The sequence below is a fragment of the Ictidomys tridecemlineatus genome, chromosome 7, assembly GCF_052094955.1.
Source record: "Ictidomys tridecemlineatus isolate mIctTri1 chromosome 7, mIctTri1.hap1, whole genome shotgun sequence".
In the NCBI taxonomy this organism is placed as follows: Eukaryota; Metazoa; Chordata; class Mammalia; order Rodentia; family Sciuridae; genus Ictidomys; species Ictidomys tridecemlineatus.
The window spans coordinates 78920308-78940314 of NC_135483.1; the positions used below are offsets into that span (position 1 = coordinate 78920308).

Below are 20007 nucleotides of genomic sequence, written 5' to 3' on the forward strand. Positions count from 1 at the left end.
TTGGTGACCCAAGGGCCAAATACTATTCATAGTCTTATTTCATTTGAATTTACATGCATTTTGCTATTAATTGTTCTCCTTGTGCATTTGGGTTCTCTTGAGTTTCCACAATAAGACTAAGAGTCAGAGGGGAGCATCAGTAATGGCTATGCTAAAATATTTTCACCTGCAAGACCCTGATTAATATGCTAATTGTTCAAATTAGAATAAAAATCCATTTGGCCGCGAGATCCAGCCTATACTTTTAAATGAGTATAGTAATGGCCTTCAAAATGATTGTTGAGTTGGCTGGAAGGAGGAAAATGTGTGGTTCATATTATTTAAATAAGCACTGAAATGTCAGGTGTTTGAGTGAGAGTGATACCTGTGTGCTCATCTGCAGAACTGAATATTATGTGGCATCCAATATTTTGGACCAGCTCCCTATGTTACTCCAAAAAGGTGCCTAATTGAGGGTGTGGTCATCCAGCATCTCCTGGCACCCCATCTCCACCAACAAAGTCATGACACTGAGGTGGAAAGAGCGAACAGGGTGAAGCTTTGATCTCCAGTGCTAATCTTATCTTTGCTATGCCCTGTTTCTGATTGTAAGCAAAAGCATAAAAGCATCCCGAATGTCACCTGTTTATTATCAACTAGCCAGATTCTTCTTTCCTATTACTTAAAAAAAAATCACACATCTAATAGTATGTGGTTGCCATGTATTATTTGTTTGTTTCTTTATTTGCTTGTTTGCTTTCAATTAAATGTCCTGGGGCAAAAAAGAAAGAAAAAGTTTTAAAAAAAACCCCAACTTTACTTTTACTCTAAGTAGCACAGATTTTACTAAAAAGACACATATTTTCCAAATCAAATTAATTTATTTGTTCTAATTTACACTGTTTTGCAAGTGAAAATAAAATTCAAACCTTAAAATAGAATAATTTCAAATTTTATTCTGTTAGCCACCCTCAGGTGGCTTGGTATATTTACCTGTTTCTATTCTTCTTCTATGTATTATTTTACATGTTTAATTATTCATGTGGCACATTGCTCAAGGTGATGAGATATTAATATTGGAAAAAAGGATTAAAATGTATTTTTCTGAACTGCAATTCAGGCTTTGAAAACTAACTATTAGCTAGATATTATCAATATTAGCTAGAATTAGATTGGATTAGAATTGGATTTGGGTTGTTACCTTTTGGTTATTGAAAATAATTTTGGGTACAAACATTCAGATACATATTTTGTGTGAATTTAAGTGTTCATTTCTCTGAGATACATGCTCAAGAGGACAACTGTTGTGTTGTACAGCAGTTGTGTTCATTTTTTAACAGGGCCTAAATTTTCTCCAAAGTAGGTTTATCATTTTTCACATCCCACCCACCAACAATGAGTATGATGGGTCCACTTCATCCATACCATTGACAGCATTTGATATTGTCACTTTTTTTTTTTAATTCTAGCCTTTCCAACAAGTTTGTAGTGATATATGATTTTCATAATAACTAGTGGTATTAAAATCTTGTTGTGTACTTACTTCCCATCTACATATTCTTTTCATTGAAATTATCTGCTCATGTCTTTTATTTCACTTTATTTATTTTTTGTTGTTCTTGGGATTGAGCCCAGTGTCCTGAGCATGCTAGGCAAGGGCTCCTCCACTGAGTTACATCCCCAGTCCTGCCCATGTCTTTTATCAACTGCCAAACTGGATTAACTTTTTTTTTAACTGCTGAGTTTTGAGAGTTATTTGTATATTCTAAGTACTAATCCTTTGTTAAATATATAATTTGCAAATATTTCCTCCAAGTCAGTAGCCTGCCTTCTCATGCTTTTCAGAGTTCTTTCACAGGGCGGGGGGTGGGGGAGATGTCTTAATTTGGAAAGTCTAACTTATCAATTCCATATTAATTTCTCCATAGTGATATTTTTAGGGCATTTTGTATATTTTTATTAATAGTGGCTGCAAATAATAATATGCATCATGTTGCCAGAGTCTGCTGGTTCTAGTCAAGTGTGGAAACCATACTTCCATTTAAGTTTTTTTTTTCCATTTTCTCAATTAATTTCCCTTAGGTATTTCTTCAACATGTAGTGAGCACCGCACCATGTAGTTTTTTTTTTTTTTTTTAATAAAACTTGCTTCCATCATCACACCAAAGTGGTTCAGATAAGTTACAAGAAGAAGAATCTCCCATACCCAATCTCCCAAATGGGTAAAAATGGGAGCATGGTAAGAATGCTCCCATTTTTACCCATTTTAATGTTCCTTTCTTCCCAAAGACCTGAGCATTACTTAATATGTTAGTATTCCATTACAGTCATAAAATAACTGAAATAATCAACATAAAAGCAAAAGCAAAAGGCGTGTTTGGGCTCACAGTTTTGGAAAATCTCAGTCTATGATCGATTGACCACATTGCTTTTGGACCTGTGGCAAGGCGGCACATCATGGGAGGGAGCCGAAGGTAGAGCAAAGTTTCTCACTTTGTAACATTTAGGAAGGGAAAGAGAGAAAAAGGAAGGGGTCAGGGTTTCAATATTGCCTTGCAGGTCCTCCAAACCTGGGTACAGAATCTGAGAGCAGGCTCCTTACCTCTTGACTGGAAGAAATCCCTCCAAGGGCCCTCCTCTTAGGTTTTTACTACCTTCCACTAGTTTCAAGCTGGGGATTGAGCCTTTCACAACACGGGTCTTTGGGGGATATTTAGGATTCAAACTACAGTTCTTAATACCATTTTCTTTCTGCTTACAGAACCTCCTACACCTATTCTTTTCCTTCAGCTCTAACAGAAGGTTATGCCTCCTCTTTCTGGCACCCATGTCTTCAGATAAGAAGTCGGCCGTCATTTACATTGGCATTCCTATATATGCAATGCAAATGAGTCATCTTCCTCTGACTGCTTTCAAAAAGTTTGTTCTTTGCTCTTGGTTTTCAGACATTTAATTATGATGTGTACTGGCATGGATTCCATGGGTTTTTCCCATTTGGGTTTTGCTTAACTTTTGGAAAATGGAGGCTTATGTCTTTTATCTTCCGAACTTGGAGAGATTTGCTCGTATTCTTTCTTTGAATATCCTCTTGAACCCACTCATTTTCTTATGTCTTTCTACAACTCTGATACTGTGAAAGTTGAAACTTTTTCTATTTTCTCTATAGTTCCTGAGACCCTCTCTCTATTTTTTTCCCTATCTTTTTCTGTCATTTGTTTATATAAGGTATATTCGATAGGTCGTCATTAGGTCCACTGATCCTAACTTCTGTAGTCTCCACTTTGCTGCTGGACCCATCCAGTGTGTTCAATCCTGGGTCAAGCATTTCCTGTTGGCTGGGCCTGTTAAGACCTTGCTCTGTGCAGCTCCTCTTCTGGGTCCTGGGTGTAAGGCCGGGTTCTTTCCTCTTTGCACTTTAGAGTTCTTCTGTGGGTGCCTCTGTGTTATTTCCAAAGCTTATAGTTGCACCTGTGGAGATGAGCAGAGATGAATCAATGCCCTCTGGTCTGGACTGAGCATCGTATGTAAAATTTCAAGGTGAACATGGCCACACTGGTGATGTCAAAATTGCTGCTAAGAAAGAGAAATAGGGCAGGGATCCTCTGGACATAAAGATAAAACTTTGGGAATTATTAGCATAGAGGCAGTGTTGAAGTCATGATTGCATGAAATATCCCTTATTTGCTAATAAAAAGATGGGGCACAGTGAGACCCCAAATGAAACATGGCAAAACAGTGAACAGCTAATGACAGAATAATTAATGGGCACGGACATTATGTTAAAGTACATATGTTAGACATGGTAAGTATGTCATAGTTCATACAATCAGAAAAAAAAAAGAAAATACAAAGAACATGCAGAACACAGGCACAGTGGGCATGTTTCCTACATATGTCATCCTTATTAAACATGTACTAAAGGGGATAGAAGCTACTTCCTTTACCTGGTGGAGATCTCTGATTAAACCTGCACTCTGAGCCACAAGAGAACAGAAACGAATCAGGTCTACCAGATGGAATAAAGTCCAAGTGAAGTCCATCCTGTGTTTCTCTTCTCCTAGGAATTTAGTCATTTCTTCTTTATTCAGTGTAGGAGGATTTTATCCAGAAAACAACAGTTACAAAGTAAGTAATAAAAAGTAAGCACATTTCCAAATACATTCGTCCCTCATCTCCTGCCTATTGGCTTATCCTGGCTGTGTGCCCTCAAACTGACTAAGAGATGTGGCCACCATGTCAGCTGACGTTTGCAAATACTACCTTCTCATTTGCCCCTGAGAAACTAGACGTTTATGAGCTAAGATTGTGGTCTGGTCCCTAGCAGAGAGCCTGCTTCATCAGAGAATCCAATCCTCAGGATCCTCTTATCTGACAAGTCTGCATTCCAGTGCTCCCAGCCCAAGTCAGTGGAAGGAAATCTGATAAAAAGAGCATGCACACTGAAGCTCACACACCCACCTCACAGAGCTCCCTCTCTGTACCCCATGCTCTGGAAACTCTATGGAAATTTTCAGACATTTTCTATATTATCACTCATAAGAGCCAGAAGCATCCATTGTAGAGATTTGCATACAATGAGGAACAAAGTGTCACTTCTGCACATATCCAATCCCTGTCCTCTGATTCTCATGTCATTACCTTATAAACAAGAGCGAGACAAGAGATCATCATTATTGTAGAACTCCACTAAAAGCAGTGTTAAAAATATGCTTGACCTTTTACATTTCTTAAGGATTTTGCTTTAATTTTTCTAACAATCTTATTTTCCTCTTTCCTTTTAACTTCTTTTCAGATTTTTTACTGGGGGAACAGATGTGCAGAGATCACCTTGCCCTACTCTTCCCTCCCCTTGCTTCAGAAGGGTGCTCTTGGATGGGGGGAGGGGGGGAGCCAAGGAAGGACACTGAAGAGGGAAACCGCCTCTGGGTTGTCCTGGAGTCAGTGCGTTTCTGCGGTGGTTTGCACGAAGATACACTTCCCAGCCGACCTGTACAAGGGCTCCGTTTTCAAGCGCTCACTTCACGCAAGGAAATCATTAAAGGAAGACCTGCCGGAGCATTTGTTTTGGAAACAGAATGACACAGCTCACCACTCCAGGCGAGCGCCCCCTCAGACACTGAGCTCTTTATTTACCTGTGGCTCTGACTAACCAGAGGCGAGGTGCTGCCCACTTGACGGTAAGATGACTCACGGGCGTCCTGCCTGGACTTGAAGCCTCAGACCTGTTTTCCCTTCTCCGCATACTTGTGCGCCCCCCGCCCGCCCCACCCGCACGCTAGGCCGCGGGTGGATGTGCAGCGAGGCTGGATTGCTCATTGGAGGAGCAGGAGGAAACAAAGCCTTCTCAGAGAGGACCGACGCCCGGGGCCAGCCTCATTACAAGTCCCTGCACTGCCTGACGTTCCTCAGCTGACATGCCCGAACCCTGCAGAGACCTTGCAGTGAACCGCTGCTGCGCCCAGCGCCATCACATGGCTGCGGAGCAGCTGCCGCGCGCAGGCCGAGTCCCATGCGCCCCTCGCGCCGCTGCGGAACAAAGGGCCCCTGTGGATGCCACGCCAGAGGCGGGGAGAGCCCCGGGCCACAGGAGGGGCGGACCCAGGATGCCGGACAACTTTCACTCAGATGTCTGTCTTTGCTCAGGCTCGGATCCGATTAGCTCTGGTAGAACCCTTGGACACGTGTTTGGAACACGCGTTTAAATTCTTCCAAACGAACCCTCCTTAGTGCTTATTCCCCATTAAAAGACACTTTAGCCATTTGCACGTGCGCTCGCTCTCTCTCTCTCTCTCTCTCTCTCTCTCTCTCTCTCTCTCTCTCTCTCTCTCTCTACTTCATACACATTTTTATACACAGCAGATAAGGACTTTGGAACTGAGAGTTAAAGCAAAATTCTCTGTTGAAATATAGGGCCAACTAACAACCTAAGCTAAATGTTTATTCCTTTTTAATTTTTTTTTCTTTTTTTTAACATCATGAGAACTAATTGGTCTGGTCCCTAGCAGAGAAACAGGGGATAGAAATAGAGTGGTTGGTTAACCAAACTCTTTCTTCATTTATTAATTGAAGTCTAAATAGTGTCTCCCCAAATATTTTGGCTTTAACAGGAGCTGCATACATTCCTTTAGAAACCTACTTATTTAATTTTTAGGTCTTCACAGAATTCCTGTAAGTTGTGCAGGCCAAGAAAAAAGGTACTATATCATTTATGAATGGAGGAAACTAAGTTTCAAAGAGGTTGAACATATTTGCCCTAAATGCCTAGTAAAGGTAAGAGTGAAAAATCTTTCACTCTGGCGCACCCCGGAATCTGAATACAACACGGGGGTGGTTGACGATGTCCTACCCCAGTTGCGTGGAGACAGTGAACGTTGCCATTTAAGAGCTCTGCTGAAACTGGGAACATGTGACCAAGGCCTGTAGCCCCAGGTACCCATGAGGCTAAGGCAGGAGGATCCCCAAGTGTGATACCAGCTTGGACAATTTGGCAAGATCCTGTCTCAAAATAAAAAAAATAGAAAAAAAGGACCCAGGATGAAGCTCAATGATAGAGTACTTTTGGATTCAATCCCCAGCGTTCCCCAACCCCTGGGAAAAGAGCTCTGTTGTAGTGTTTGACTTAGAAATGAGGTGTATCATCCAAACTTCCCTAGAGCCCTCCAGCTTTCTTTCTCCCAGATACCCACATCACCCTGTCATCATGGGCCATACATTGTTTTCCATGCAGGGTCACCTCTGGGGTAAGGGGTCTCCCTTTTGACTGCAGAGATGCCCCCATAAGTTGACCTATCATCCCTGGTTACTGCCACCCACAGAGTCCTCATTATGGGTGCCACCTTCCCACTTGGCTCCAGCAGGGATCCCATCCTAGGATTGATTGTCTCATAAAATTCCACCTAACCCCACCCATACCAGCTGGAGGTGTCAGGACTCAGAAGACTGAGGTCACGGGAATGTGAGAGCCCTGTACTGCCACAGGAAATAGTCTTTCTATGTTGTGGATTAAGCAGGATTTTATAGGCTAACCTGGAAGTACAACTGCAGTCAATAATATCATTTCTATGAGAAGATGAATCCTCATTCCAAAAAAGACAGCTTAGAAATTACCTTTGGGATCTGGATGTGAATCTCTGTGATAGAAACTGAATAAACAACTATGTTGTCTCAGCAGAGTTGACTGCTTATTACATGTTGGAAAGAAGGCCCTGCCCTAAAGAAAACACGTGGCATGGGTATATTTCACACGCTAATTCTTGTTTACTTTGGCCTTTTCCTCATGAAACCAGAACTCTGTGACTCTGTTTCTCCCTGGCTTCTTGGACTGAAATATCAACTGCTTGGTGTTGATTTGAAAACTTATGAGAAGCCAACTTGCATGTTACACAGGTTGGGCATGTGGGTATATTTATTGGTCAGAGACAGATAAGATAGGCTTAAATATGTCTGGAAATACAAAGTCCCCTTACTGGTAACTTAAAAAAAAAAATAGACTTGAATATCCTTGTGAAGATTTTGCCCTGAAAATCCTACAAAGTCTCTTCTGTTAAGTAATCACACATGTGACATAATCCAGAGATCTGTTAAACTTCATGAGGATTCTCACTAACTACAGAAAATAAAAATGGCTGCAGAGCCACTGATGTGAGACTCCGTGGGCAAATGACAGTCTGGCATGCACATTCTTCTGCTGACCTAAAAACCACCTTTGGGACCTGGGAGGGAAGCATTTTAAGGATGTATTCTAGCTGAACAAATTTTTTCGGAGATTCCTATAGCTGGATGATTTTTTTACAGGAAATAAATCTAGTCCGAAGCCTAAGAAAATTAACTGTGATGTTACTGAAGAAAAATATACCTCCCAAAAGTATTTTTATTCTTCCACTCTTGTCAAATGTAAAGGGAATGCAAGCTTAATTTTAGAAATTTACTGAGAGGCTCGAGTTTTCCCCCACTGCAATAAGGCCACCATGTCAGGCTGACACTAACATCATTAGCACTGCTATACAGCTCTGTACCAACAATTTAATCTGCCACTTATTAAAAACTCCAATGGCATCTACACCAGTATGCCTCCACCTCCCACCCAGGTGGGCTCTTGCAGACTTGAACTAAAGGGATTTCTGCAAGGAGGAATCTGTTGGTGTCTTCAATCATCTGTGGGTTTCTTTTCAACATAAAGTTTGATCTTAGTGTTACTATTTAGAAAATAATTTTCAGCAACATATGGACACAGCTGTTTGTGTTTGATATAGTTTTGAACTTGAAGTGAATTACACTTTCCTCTAAAAGGGGGCAACTCTCTGCTCCTCTGTTAACGCAGAAGTCAAATAATTACAAATTGATAATAAACATGTCTAGAACTTTCTTCTCCAAGTTAAAAAACAAGAGATACTGTCCCTGACCTCTGCTCTTATTTAGTCTTCATTATTTTAGGAGAGAACTTTCATCTGTTCCCAAGTATGAACTTAATGTGTAAATACATTTTAGGTTTTGACACTCTTCATTTAGTTTGATAAACAAGAAAAGGAAAAATGAATTAAAATGTTCACCAAATTTGAATAGTTTTTTCACCATGAAATGAACATACATAACATATATAAATACATATATAACATGTATTTATATACATTTATATATGTTATATATGTTACATATAACATATGTTATATACATATAACTCACATATATACATATTCTTTAAATATATAGAAATGCCATTCAATAGAACACTTTGGGAATTATGAAAAAACTCTTACAATCTCTACTATCCATTATGTTAGCCATTAGCCATCTGAGGTTATTGAACACATGAAGTGTGACTAGGCCATCTGAGGAACAAATGTTTTCACTTTATGGCTTTTTAACTTATTTAAAGTTAAATGGCTACCATATTGGAGAGATCTTCTATGAAGGATAATGGAGAAACAAAAGTTAAAATGTGATTGGTCTAAACGTCACAAAACTATATACAGAAGAAACAGAAAACAGGAGGTGTAGACAGAGTGCAAACAGAGTAAAATCAAATTAACAAACACTTCTTGAATGCTTGCTCTGAATCAACAGACTCTGTCCTGAAGTGTAACCAAGAGATGGCATTGTTTTGGTGAATAGCTTAATTAAGAAGTCAAAGGGATGGAAAGATCATAAGATGCATTAGCTTCTCATCGTGATGACAAAAATACCTAAGATAATCACCTTACACAGAGGAAAGGTCTATTTTGGCTCACAGTTGCAGAAGTTTCAGTCCATAGTCAGTTGGCCTCATTACCCTTAAGCTTATGATAACACAGAAGAGATCTGTTCATTTCATGGTGGCCAGGAAGGAGAGAGAGGGAGAGAGATAGAGAGAGAGAGAGAGAGGTGTGCAGAGTCCATAACCCCCTTCAAAGACATGACCTCAGTGAACTAACTTCCTTCCACTAGACTCCACCTCCTAAAGGTTCCACTACCTCTGGGCTGCTCCACAGGCTGGCAACCAAGCCTTAAAAACATAAGACTTTGGGAGTATTTGAAATCTAACACAAGGAAATGCCTTGTAATTTACCAAATGAAATAAGTGGGCAGAAAAGACATCAGGATCACTTTGGGGTAAAAAAAAGAAAAAAAAGAAAAAAAGAAAAATCATAAAAGGTAAGGAGAAGATGAGCAGGGAAGACGTGAAGGGAGGGGACTCCAGGCCAGCAGAACAAAGCCATGTGTGCACACATGTGGAGAAGAAGGGCCCAGGGAAGGCTCCTGAAGAGAAAGTTGGGCTGAGAGTACAGGGCCTGCAGAGCCAAACTGGGCAACTGGATGTTTCCCCTATAGTCATTTGAAAAGCACTAAGGTCTAACTCTGGATGGATGTGTACCCGCCATCACAGCTGCCACTAGCTTTATAAAAAGTGACAAGATGTTTCTTTCTTTTTTTTTTTTTTAAGAGAAAGTGAGAGAGGGGGACAGAGAGAGAGAGAATTTTAACATTTATTTATTTTTTCTTAGTTCTCGGTGCACACAACATCTTTGTTGGTATGTGGTGCTGCTGAGGATCGAACCTGGGCCGCACGCATGCTAGGTGAGCGCGCTACCGCTTGAGCCACATCCCAGCCCCAGACAAGATGTTTCTTGTGACAGGTTGTCTGAGGAGCTGGTTTCTATTATCTCTTATTTTGCAAATTTTAAAAAAAAATTGCATAATGTCCTCAGATAAAAGAAATCATTGTCTTTCAGGGTGTGTCCAGTCTTCCTTCTCTTACAGATGCACCTCTACCACTTTCTCCATCTACATAAATGATGTCCTATTTTAAAACTGTTTGGGATGATACAATAATTATAATTTTGTTGTTAGATTGGACGATGTGGAAAGAAGCTTTTCACATATAAAATTGCTGTGAATGAGAGAGAGAGGGACAGTTATCATATAACAAGCACCTTCCCACCTAGATGCTGTGTCCCATAGGGCGCATGTGACTGCAACCTCAAAAATGAGGAAAATACTTTCCCCTGTTTTTAAAAAAAAATGAACAGCATGTCCAAGGACACAGAGCTCATTAGCAGTAAAGCTGGAACTGAAACTCAAATTAATTGGGTAGATTCCACTGCTATGTAAACTTCAGCAAAGGATTTAAACTCTACCATGGCTCACTTCGTAGATGAATGTAACATAAACCTAGAAATGCTGGTGTTAACACACTTACCACTCACATTCCACGAAAAGAGGCCTCAAGGATTCATCAAAGCTGGTGCTACCCAACGGCTCTCTCTGGGCTCTGGCTTCCAGAAAGATAGGTGAATGGCAGAAAGCAAATGTATACCATTTATGGAAACTCGTATGTTTTCCCCATGAAAGGTAACTATGTTTCATTCTAATACTATCTATTTTTTAAAAAAATGTTGTGGAATAGGTGGTGGAACAATTTATCTACCAAGGGAAAGTACCTCAGTGTCTTTTAATAGAAATCTCCTGAATCACCACTATTTATGTAACTTCCAACATAAGTGGAATGTGAGGCTGAGCTGATTCCCTACACCCTCCCTTCCCTGAAACAGGGCAGCAGGGCTAGGCTTCTATTCCAAAGATCTAATCAGACCTGGAGGACACCAGGCAGGCCCACAGGGAAAGCCCATCCCCCCAACTGAGCAGGGGCATAGGAGCTCCCTGGAGCAGGAGCTGCTGGCCTGCTGGTGAAGAGCATTCAAGAAGGCTGACACCTGTAAGAGTAGGAATAGAAAAGCAAGTCACCTGTCCTGCAGGTTGGAGAGTGTGCCCCTCAGGACTTGAAGTTGAGACCCTGCCCTGGACAGGAGGGAGAGAAAGTCACTGGTACCTGCAGGTGTGGATTGTGCTGGCCCAGCCTTGCTCTGTCCATTAGGAGAAAGAAGGGCCCTTATTTTGTGACTGGCTGGTCACAAGGAGTGAATGTGGCCCATGGGATGATGATCTCTTATTTGTTTGATGCCATGGTGCCCATTTAGGAAACCTTGCCCGTTTCCCACTCCCAAAGGGTCTATGCCTAAAGGGTCTTATCTTTTTAGTAAATGGTGAGGGTAGAGCAAAAATGAAAAGGAATAATTGCAGTATTATTGTATGCCTCAACTCACTCCTCCTTTACCTGGATGACCAAGCCATTCCTTGGCTGAAAAGAGCACTCCTGTGAAAAGAAAGAAAAAAATACACACACACACACACACACACACACACACACACAGAGACAAACATACACAGGCACATACATATGCACATATTTATGTATACCCACATATACACATGCATACATACACACATGTATATACATGAATGCATACAGTCATGCATGCATGCACATAATGCATACCTATGCACATTCATAGGTATATATAGAAACATGCCTATCCACATAATACACATATATGCACACACATGCACCTCCATACCCACATATACACATGCATATTACATATGCATGCACACTTACCTGCATATTCACAGGCACACACAGATACATATATACACATACACACCTGCATACACAGGTACATACATGCATACATTTATGAGCACAAGCATTTTCACGCACAAATATGTTATACACAAACTCACCAGCCACTCATGCTCATACTTGTGAGTGATGAAAAATTCTCTCAATCCCCCTTTAAGAAGTCAAATACAAAGTCAACCATTAAATATAATAAAAGACTTTTCTGAATAACTGTTCCAATGTTGGCAGCACACACTATCTGCCACCTAAAGACACTGTCTACGAAGACCTTGTACAGCCCAGCTGTACTTTCCAAGGATGCCATTGCTTGTAGGGAAGAGGACAACAGGACCACTGGGTAGGGGGCAGGATGGAGAATCTGATGGAACACCCTTCTAAGAGCAAGATGGAGCAGGGGTGAGCAGGGAAGACCTCCTCAGTGGGCATGCCTGCCCACTGCACATCACAAGGTGCCTTGACCTGGTGGCAGCAGTTCCCAGACTTAGAGCTAGGGTGTGGGTAGGGTGCACTGGCTCCAGTTGCTTATTGTCCCCACAGCTGGAGTGAGGGCCACTTGGATAATGGTGTTGTGATGGTGCTGGGGACCCCACAGCACCCCCAGTCTTTCAAGCTGAGCCTCTGAGCAGCGCCGCCCACCAGGCAACATGTAGACGCTTCCTTGTCTCCCCGTCCTTGCTAGCAACATAACCTTTTTGTGAACTTCGGTGTTGCTTTACTTTTCATTTTTTCTCAGTGATTTCTTGAACAAATCATTATGCTGGTAAAATGTCAAATGCTGTTTTCCTTGGCAGATACAGAGTGTGGGGGTGGGGGAGAAAGCACATTCCTCCCACCCCTTTTAAACTTCGCAGGGGATAACTGGGACATGAAACAAGACAGTCACTTAGTGGGGACCCCGAGGGGTGCTGTCAGCCACAGCAGGCACGTTTCCCTGTCACTCAGGACCGCCAGGGACTGCTTCCTTCCCTCAGTGCAACATGACTCTCCAAGGAAGCACCGACCCTACCCAGATCATCCGGCCTTCGCCTCCACCATTTGGAATTTTAAAAAAACTCTTAAATCACTGGGAGCCAAAATTAAAAGTTGGTTTAAACGTGGCCAAGAGGAACTGAGCTCCAGTCCTGTTCTAAGTGGCCCAGGAAAGTTCGCATTGATATCGTACCGTGGGGCAGTGTGGATTTTTCTGGGAGTTTGCCTGTTTGTGGAAGAAGTCAGGAGATTGTTTGAGTGCTCATCCCACTATGTCTTGCTCACCTCAGGCTTATTACCCTGTTCAAGGAATTGCTCAAAGTTCTTGGCCTTCAGTTCTTTTGCAGGAATCCTTACTATTGGAGTTTTTACTTGATACATACCTTTCAGAAATCTCAATGGAAAAATCCTCTCAATTCCCCTTTAGGAAGTCAAAAACAAAGTCAGCCATTAAATAGGATAAAAGATTTTTCTGAATTAACTCTTCCACTATTGACAGTACACACTATCTGCCACTTAAAGACAACTTTTTAGCTCATTTTCTTCACATGCACCTTTTGGAGGAGGTTAAAGGGAGCTGAGAACAAAGGTTTAGTTCCCCACCACTACTTTTTATTTCAACAAGCCAAAGGATCTGCCAGGAGAATCCTTCTCAGCCCCACTTCTCAATAACCTTGTAGAGCAGGTTAAGTGAATAACCAGGAGTTTACATCTACTTTGCAAGATGGTCATAGGAGGCAGGGCATTGAATGGGACCTTAGCATGTCCACCTTCATGAGAAGCAAAGTTGAGGACATCATAGTAAAGAGCAGAGCTGTTGAGGACCCAAGAAAACTCTTGCAAAGTGCTGTAATGCATTTATTAAAACCATATAAGCCAGAGACTGATGCTACCAAGCAGAACCATGAGACATATGTGCTCACGAATGACCATGTTTCTAGGGAGGCAAATTTCTCTTTCATGACATCTGTTCTGGGGAATCAGAAGTTCTTTTCTTTGTCTTCTACAGGGAACTGAAAGCTCTGAACAGAAGGGGAAAAAGAACAATTGGACCCTCCTCAAGAAACAGGGGTCTGTTGAGTTTCCCAAGAGCACATAGAATCAACATGGAGTCCTCCAGGATACACAGAGCAAGATCACCAGCACCTCATTCTGCAGTACTTCAGAACTCGCCATCTAACCTCCATCTCCCCTAATGTTTCTCCAGCCTAGATACTGGCATAAGTAAGCGGCAAGCCAGAAGCAGTTTCAACATTCTCCCCATGGGGGCTGATTGCAGTGGTAAAAGATCATGAACATTTTTCTTTGTGAATTGTTCACTCTGCAGTATTCAAACAGGTACTTCATCTATTTGGCCTCTCTGCCTGGAGACATAGTTACAACAGGGCTAACTTAACCATTTCATACAGGATCCTGATAAAAACAACACAGACATGGTTTTGTGACATAAACCCTGAGATCTACTTACTTGTGAATCAGTAGGCTCTATGGGGGCAGGAGAACAAACAACAGCTGAATTACCCAACCCTGAGATCTGGCCCAGCAGCCATGAGCACTGTAGTACCAATCAGAATGCCCAGCCCTGTGATCCACACCCCTGTAATCTGAGGTGGTCCATGGGAAAGCAAGAAGACATTGCCAGGGACATAGCACATGGTGCTATATAGCCAGCCAGCCTCAAGGGCACTGTCAAGACACATACACTGTGGGCCTCACAGCCCCTACTGGTGTCACACAGGATGCTACCTCATGCTTCCCATGTGACCACAGAGAAGCAGCCCAGCATTGGTGGGGCAGCTAGCATTAACTCTGCATTCTCTCCAACAGCGTAGCCTGGGAACAAACAACATTAGGGTCACCTGGAACACCAAGAATTGTGGTCTGTGCAACCAATAAACACAGTCAGTCCATAGGTACCTTAACAGGCGTGGGACAGCTTACATTAATCTATGCTATTCAGTCATAAATGATCCACAGCCCTGAATTACTTCCATCAGTAAACTTACCCAACACTGTGAACTGCATCCCAATACTTCACAAGACCCATTTCTGGATGAGTAGCACCAACATCTATAGATATTCAAAGCTATTTTATACCCTACTCCTCACAATGTACCCCATCCTCATCCATGGGAACACCACATTGCACCCCACCACTCCCAGTGTGCCCCATGTACTGCAACTTCCAGCCCTACAAAGACATGAATTTAGATGCACATTGCTAAGTGGAAGAAGTCAATCTGAAAAAACAAACAAACAAACTTCATGATCATGACATGACAGTCTGGACAAGGCAAGAGCGTGGAGAAGTCAAAAGATCCGTGGTTGTCAGGGGCTGCAGGGGATAAAGGGGGATAAATAGGTGGTGCACAGATTTTAGGGCAATAAAAATACCCTGTATGATACTATAATTTGGAGTACATGTCATTATGAAGACAAGGTCCAAACTTTTAGAGTGTACACCAAGAGTAAGCCCTAATTTAAACTATAGACTCAGTGGTTATGTTGTGTCAAAGTAGGTTCATCACTTGCAAGAAATAAGCCATCCTGGGGAGCGATGTTGAGAATGGGGGAGGCTGTGCATGTAGAGTGGAACAAGGCCTGTATGATAAATCCCTCTACCTTCTGCTCAATTTTACTGTGAACCACAAATTGCTCTTAAAAAATGAAGTGCATCTAAAAATGCAGTAGAGTTTTCTATTATCCAACTTGTCTTCACTAAGATGGAGCTGGTAATAATAGCTAATGATTATTGAATCTTTATGTACCAAGTCCTATTCCATTCACTGTATGGAAGAGGTAATACTCTTATCTGCAAATGGCAGATGGGAAACCTGAGGTACAGGGAGTTTAAGTAATTTCCCCAAAGCCGCACAGTACTAAGTGACAGAGCACATTTTTTATTTTACTTTATCTCATTTTGCATTTTCAATCAGAGCTAAGTTAAGGTTGGGATTGGTTGCGCTAGCAGCTTCTTTTTAGGAAATTCAAAAGCTTTGAAGAGAGAAAAGCAAGTCTATACCAGAGACAAGTACCCTGTTCTGAAACTGTGAAGATTTTTGTCTAAGAGAGCCCCTTGTCTTATCCATTTTCTGTTGATATCACTCAATACCACAGATACGGAACATATACAGAAACGGAATGCATTTCTTACAGTTCTGGAAGGTGGTAAATCCAAAATCAAGGCTGGGGTGAATCTAGACAAAGTCTTCTTGCTGGTGGGAATTCTGCAAATCCCAAGGTGTTGCAGGGCATCACAGGCTGGGACAGAACTGGGAATCCAGAGCGAGCTTGCATTTATAACAAAGCCACTCCCTTGAAAACCCATTAATCCATTAAGCCATGAATGGATTAATCCATTCACAAGGGCAGAGCCCTCATGACCCATACCTCTTAATTACCCACCTAGAACCACCTAATACCTTTTTACAGGGATTAAATTTCAACATGAGTGTTGGTGGGGACATTCAAACCATGGCAGCCCCCTCTCCAAGAGAAATGTGCCTAAGGTAGGAATTGGGAGTGAGGATGTTCATACACAGCCCACGTGTGGTATAGCCACCTTCACATTCTTAACACACTTCACATTCATAACTACCCTGGCACATCCCTCTCTGATCTTCACCAGCATCCACAGTCTAAATTCACATTTTCATAGCCCCTGCCCTTCACTCATACACACACACACACACACACACACACACACACATATACACACATACACACACACAGTCCTAAATGGTCATGTACAATCTTGTTGCTTATTCACACTTATTCTTCCACATGCATTTACAACTCCCTATAATACACCCCATGTATTCACATATTTAATTCAATTTCATTCTCTCTCTCTTTCCCCATTCCTCCTCCCCAAATCCCCAGGGAATGGACAGTTATCTTCAGATAGCAGTTGGAGTAGGGGGAATCCCAGAAGAGTCAGCCCCTAGGAGACCAGCCTTTTGGGTGCATTGAGGCTCAAAAGATAATCATTTCAAAGCAACAAGTGGTAGACACCACTCTGAGTTCAGCACTTGTCTGAGCACTCTACATGTATCTTCTTGTTTAAAATACACAACAACATTATGAAAGAGGAATCATTAGCCCTTTATTATAGACTGAAAATTGGAGACACAGAAAGGTTAGGTCACTTGCCTGAGGCCACCCAGCTAGTGAGAGAGATAGATGACCCCCAAGTGTCTAACCCATGATTTCATATTTTATTTTCAATTTTTTGAGGTATACCTAAAAAATGGAGAATAATATATATATTTGGATATATAAAATATATATAAAATAAAATGGTAAAATAGAATATATATATATGTATAACAGAATCATGTTCTGATGTTTGTATGTTATGAAATGACTGCCGCAGTCAAGCTAATTAATGTATCCATCATCTCATCACCTCATCTTACATAGTTATCACTTCTTTGTTTGTGTTGCTAAGAACACTAAAGACTCTCAGCAAATTCCGATTGTACAATACAGTATTATTAACTACAACCACTATGGTCATTCACACTTATTCTTCCAGAAAATATCCACCCCATTTAGCTGAACAGTATGCTTTGAAGGACATCCCCCTCCCCCAGGCTCTCATGACTCCCACTTCATATCTGACTCCTTGAACTGGGCTTTTCCAGATCTGCATGTAAGTGAAAACTAGGTGTCTTATTGTGTCTGATCCATCTCACTTAACACAACGTCCTCCTGGCTCATTCGTACTGTTGAAGATGCAGCATTTCATTCTTTTTCATGGCCAAATGATAATCCATTTTGTACATATAACACAACTTTTTTTTTTTATTGTCCATCCATCCACAGACACACTGAGTCCATGTCTTGGCCATTGTGAGAAGTGCTTCAATAAATATGGGAATGCAGGTGTCTCGTCAATACACTGATTTCGTTTCCTTTGGCTCTCTACCCAGAAGTGAGATTACTGGCTCGTAGGGTAGTTCTATCTTTAATTTTTCTCTTTTCCATAATGGGCTATGTCAATTTGTATTCCCAACAATGATGCAAAAATATTCCCTTTTCTCTGTATTCTTGACAGCTTTTGCTTTTTGCCATTTTGACAGTATCCATTTTTACTGGAGTAATATAGTAGCTCATTGTGATTTTGATCTGTATGTCCCTGATGCTAAGTGGTGTTGAGCACATTTTCATATACTTGTTGGCCATTTGTATACCGTCTTCTGAGAAATGACATTTTTTAATTACTCTAAAATTCAGACATCTATGTACCAAATTGAATAGTGCAAAGGCTTACGGAGAAAAATAACAGATTCCTGTCAGACACTGCCCTCCTCACCCGGGTCTCATTGCTAAGGCCAACTATTTTAAATGTTTCCTGTTCTTGTTATTTTTTTCTTATTTCTCTTGATGGTTATCTCCACAAACCTCGATAACCTACACATTCCTCTGTTTCTTGATTTATAGCTTTAGACGATATTTATTGACTTTTCTGTAAGACATGAGAATTAAGCTCATTTACACTCCCACCTCCTTCTCAACTCTGAGATGTGTATGTTAGTTCTTCTACTGACTATCTGTATTTAAGTGTCTGTTTCTTTTTTCATCAACTATAGGCCACATTTTTGACTTTCCTTCTACATAAAAGAATAAGTGTCAATGTCCCTAGCATTCCCCCACTCATCTCCACCCGACTCTGTGCCCACAATAGAGTTCTTTTATATTTACTTCTAGATCAAAATTTAATATTGACTTCTTTGTCCATGATTGACTCACAGACAGAAAACAAATAAACAGTATTTACAGTATGAAAATTGCAGAAATTTTTCTTGTGGAAGCCACTAGTATACCAGAAATTCTTTCTCTGAAGCTAGTATCTCAACATCTGGGCCACTCAAAATTATACTGCTTCTGTCTCCAAGATCAAATGGATTCTATCTTCTCAGAGTATTCCCTTCATGAACATTTCACATTTGCATTCATTCCATATGTAAGCAATAAGTCTCTCATATAGGTTTTTTTTTATCTTGCATTACTTGTCTTTATTATAGCTGCACATTTGTTTAAGTTCAAACCATAGTCTCTATTTTATTAAATTTATTTCTGTCCAAGAGATTCTCCTACCAAAGTTTCTTCTTCCTACTCTTGCAAGATGCCTTTTGAGTTTGCCTTTTGAGTTTGAAGCTCTCTTTGACTTTTCCTGTTACTATACTTCATTTTATTTTATTTTATTCATTTTATTTTATTATTTTGTGGAAATTCATCTTCACCTGACATCTTAAGAGATAATGGATTCAACATACATTGCAAAATTTCTAAATATTTTTGTATTGAAAAATAATTATTCTGCTCGGATACTTGATTCATACTTTAATGTGAAAGTATTTTAAAACATAAACTATGCATTTTTCTCTTTCCATAGTTACCTTTTGTCCTGAAATTTTCCTCTCATTAAAACAAGATGTTCTGCCTAAGGTTTATTTTCCCTGTCAAAGGAGGCTATGAAAAAAAGAAAATGCAATGAAAGAAAAAAAAAAAGGTCAAATTACTGGCTTTGGTTTTATGTCTATTTGAAACCCAATTTCAAAAAAATTAGCTTTTTCTTTATATGCACACATACACATACAAACCCACACGTACTCATGCACTATGTATGCATTTAGACATAAACATAGGTACAATATTGCATGGACATATGCATATATGCATACACATATATACTATATATAAGTATACCACTATACACACACACACGTGTCACATATAAACAAGAGGCAATTACAATGATCTGAAAGCAATATTTTCTATTATAAGAGCCAGGAAGTATTCACAGGGGCAGAAATCTTATGTGTGGTTGCTGAGTTCCTCTTCCACCGCTTGAGTGCCAGGGCTCTGAGCGGCTGTTAAATTGGAGCTGAGACCTTCAAGCAGCTTGTGGAGAGGCCATGCTGCCCTTCCCATTCCACCTGCGTTTTTCATGGTAATGTACTGAGATCACAGAGTCACAGGTGAGCTTCACTGCTTCCTGCCCTGTTCCACTCATCAGAGCCAGTCTCAGTGGATTCCTCTTGCTCTCCTTCTCTGTCACTTTCCTTGGGTCTTTAGGAAGAGCTGGAAGTGAGACT

The 20007-nt window shown here is 40.9% G+C and overlaps 1 long non-coding RNA gene across 1 annotated transcript; it reads right to left on the reverse strand.

Annotated features, from left to right (window-relative positions):
* Positions 1 to 882: 882 nt before the first annotated feature.
* On the reverse strand, positions 883 to 5594 carry LOC120892997 (uncharacterized). The gene is made up of 3 exons (XR_005737891.2): positions 5113 to 5594; positions 3924 to 4057; positions 883 to 3447 (listed from the first exon to the last, which is right to left on the reverse strand). It is a non-coding gene; the product is annotated as an uncharacterized LOC120892997 (long non-coding RNA).
* Between the last annotated feature and the right edge of the window lie 14413 nt (positions 5595 to 20007).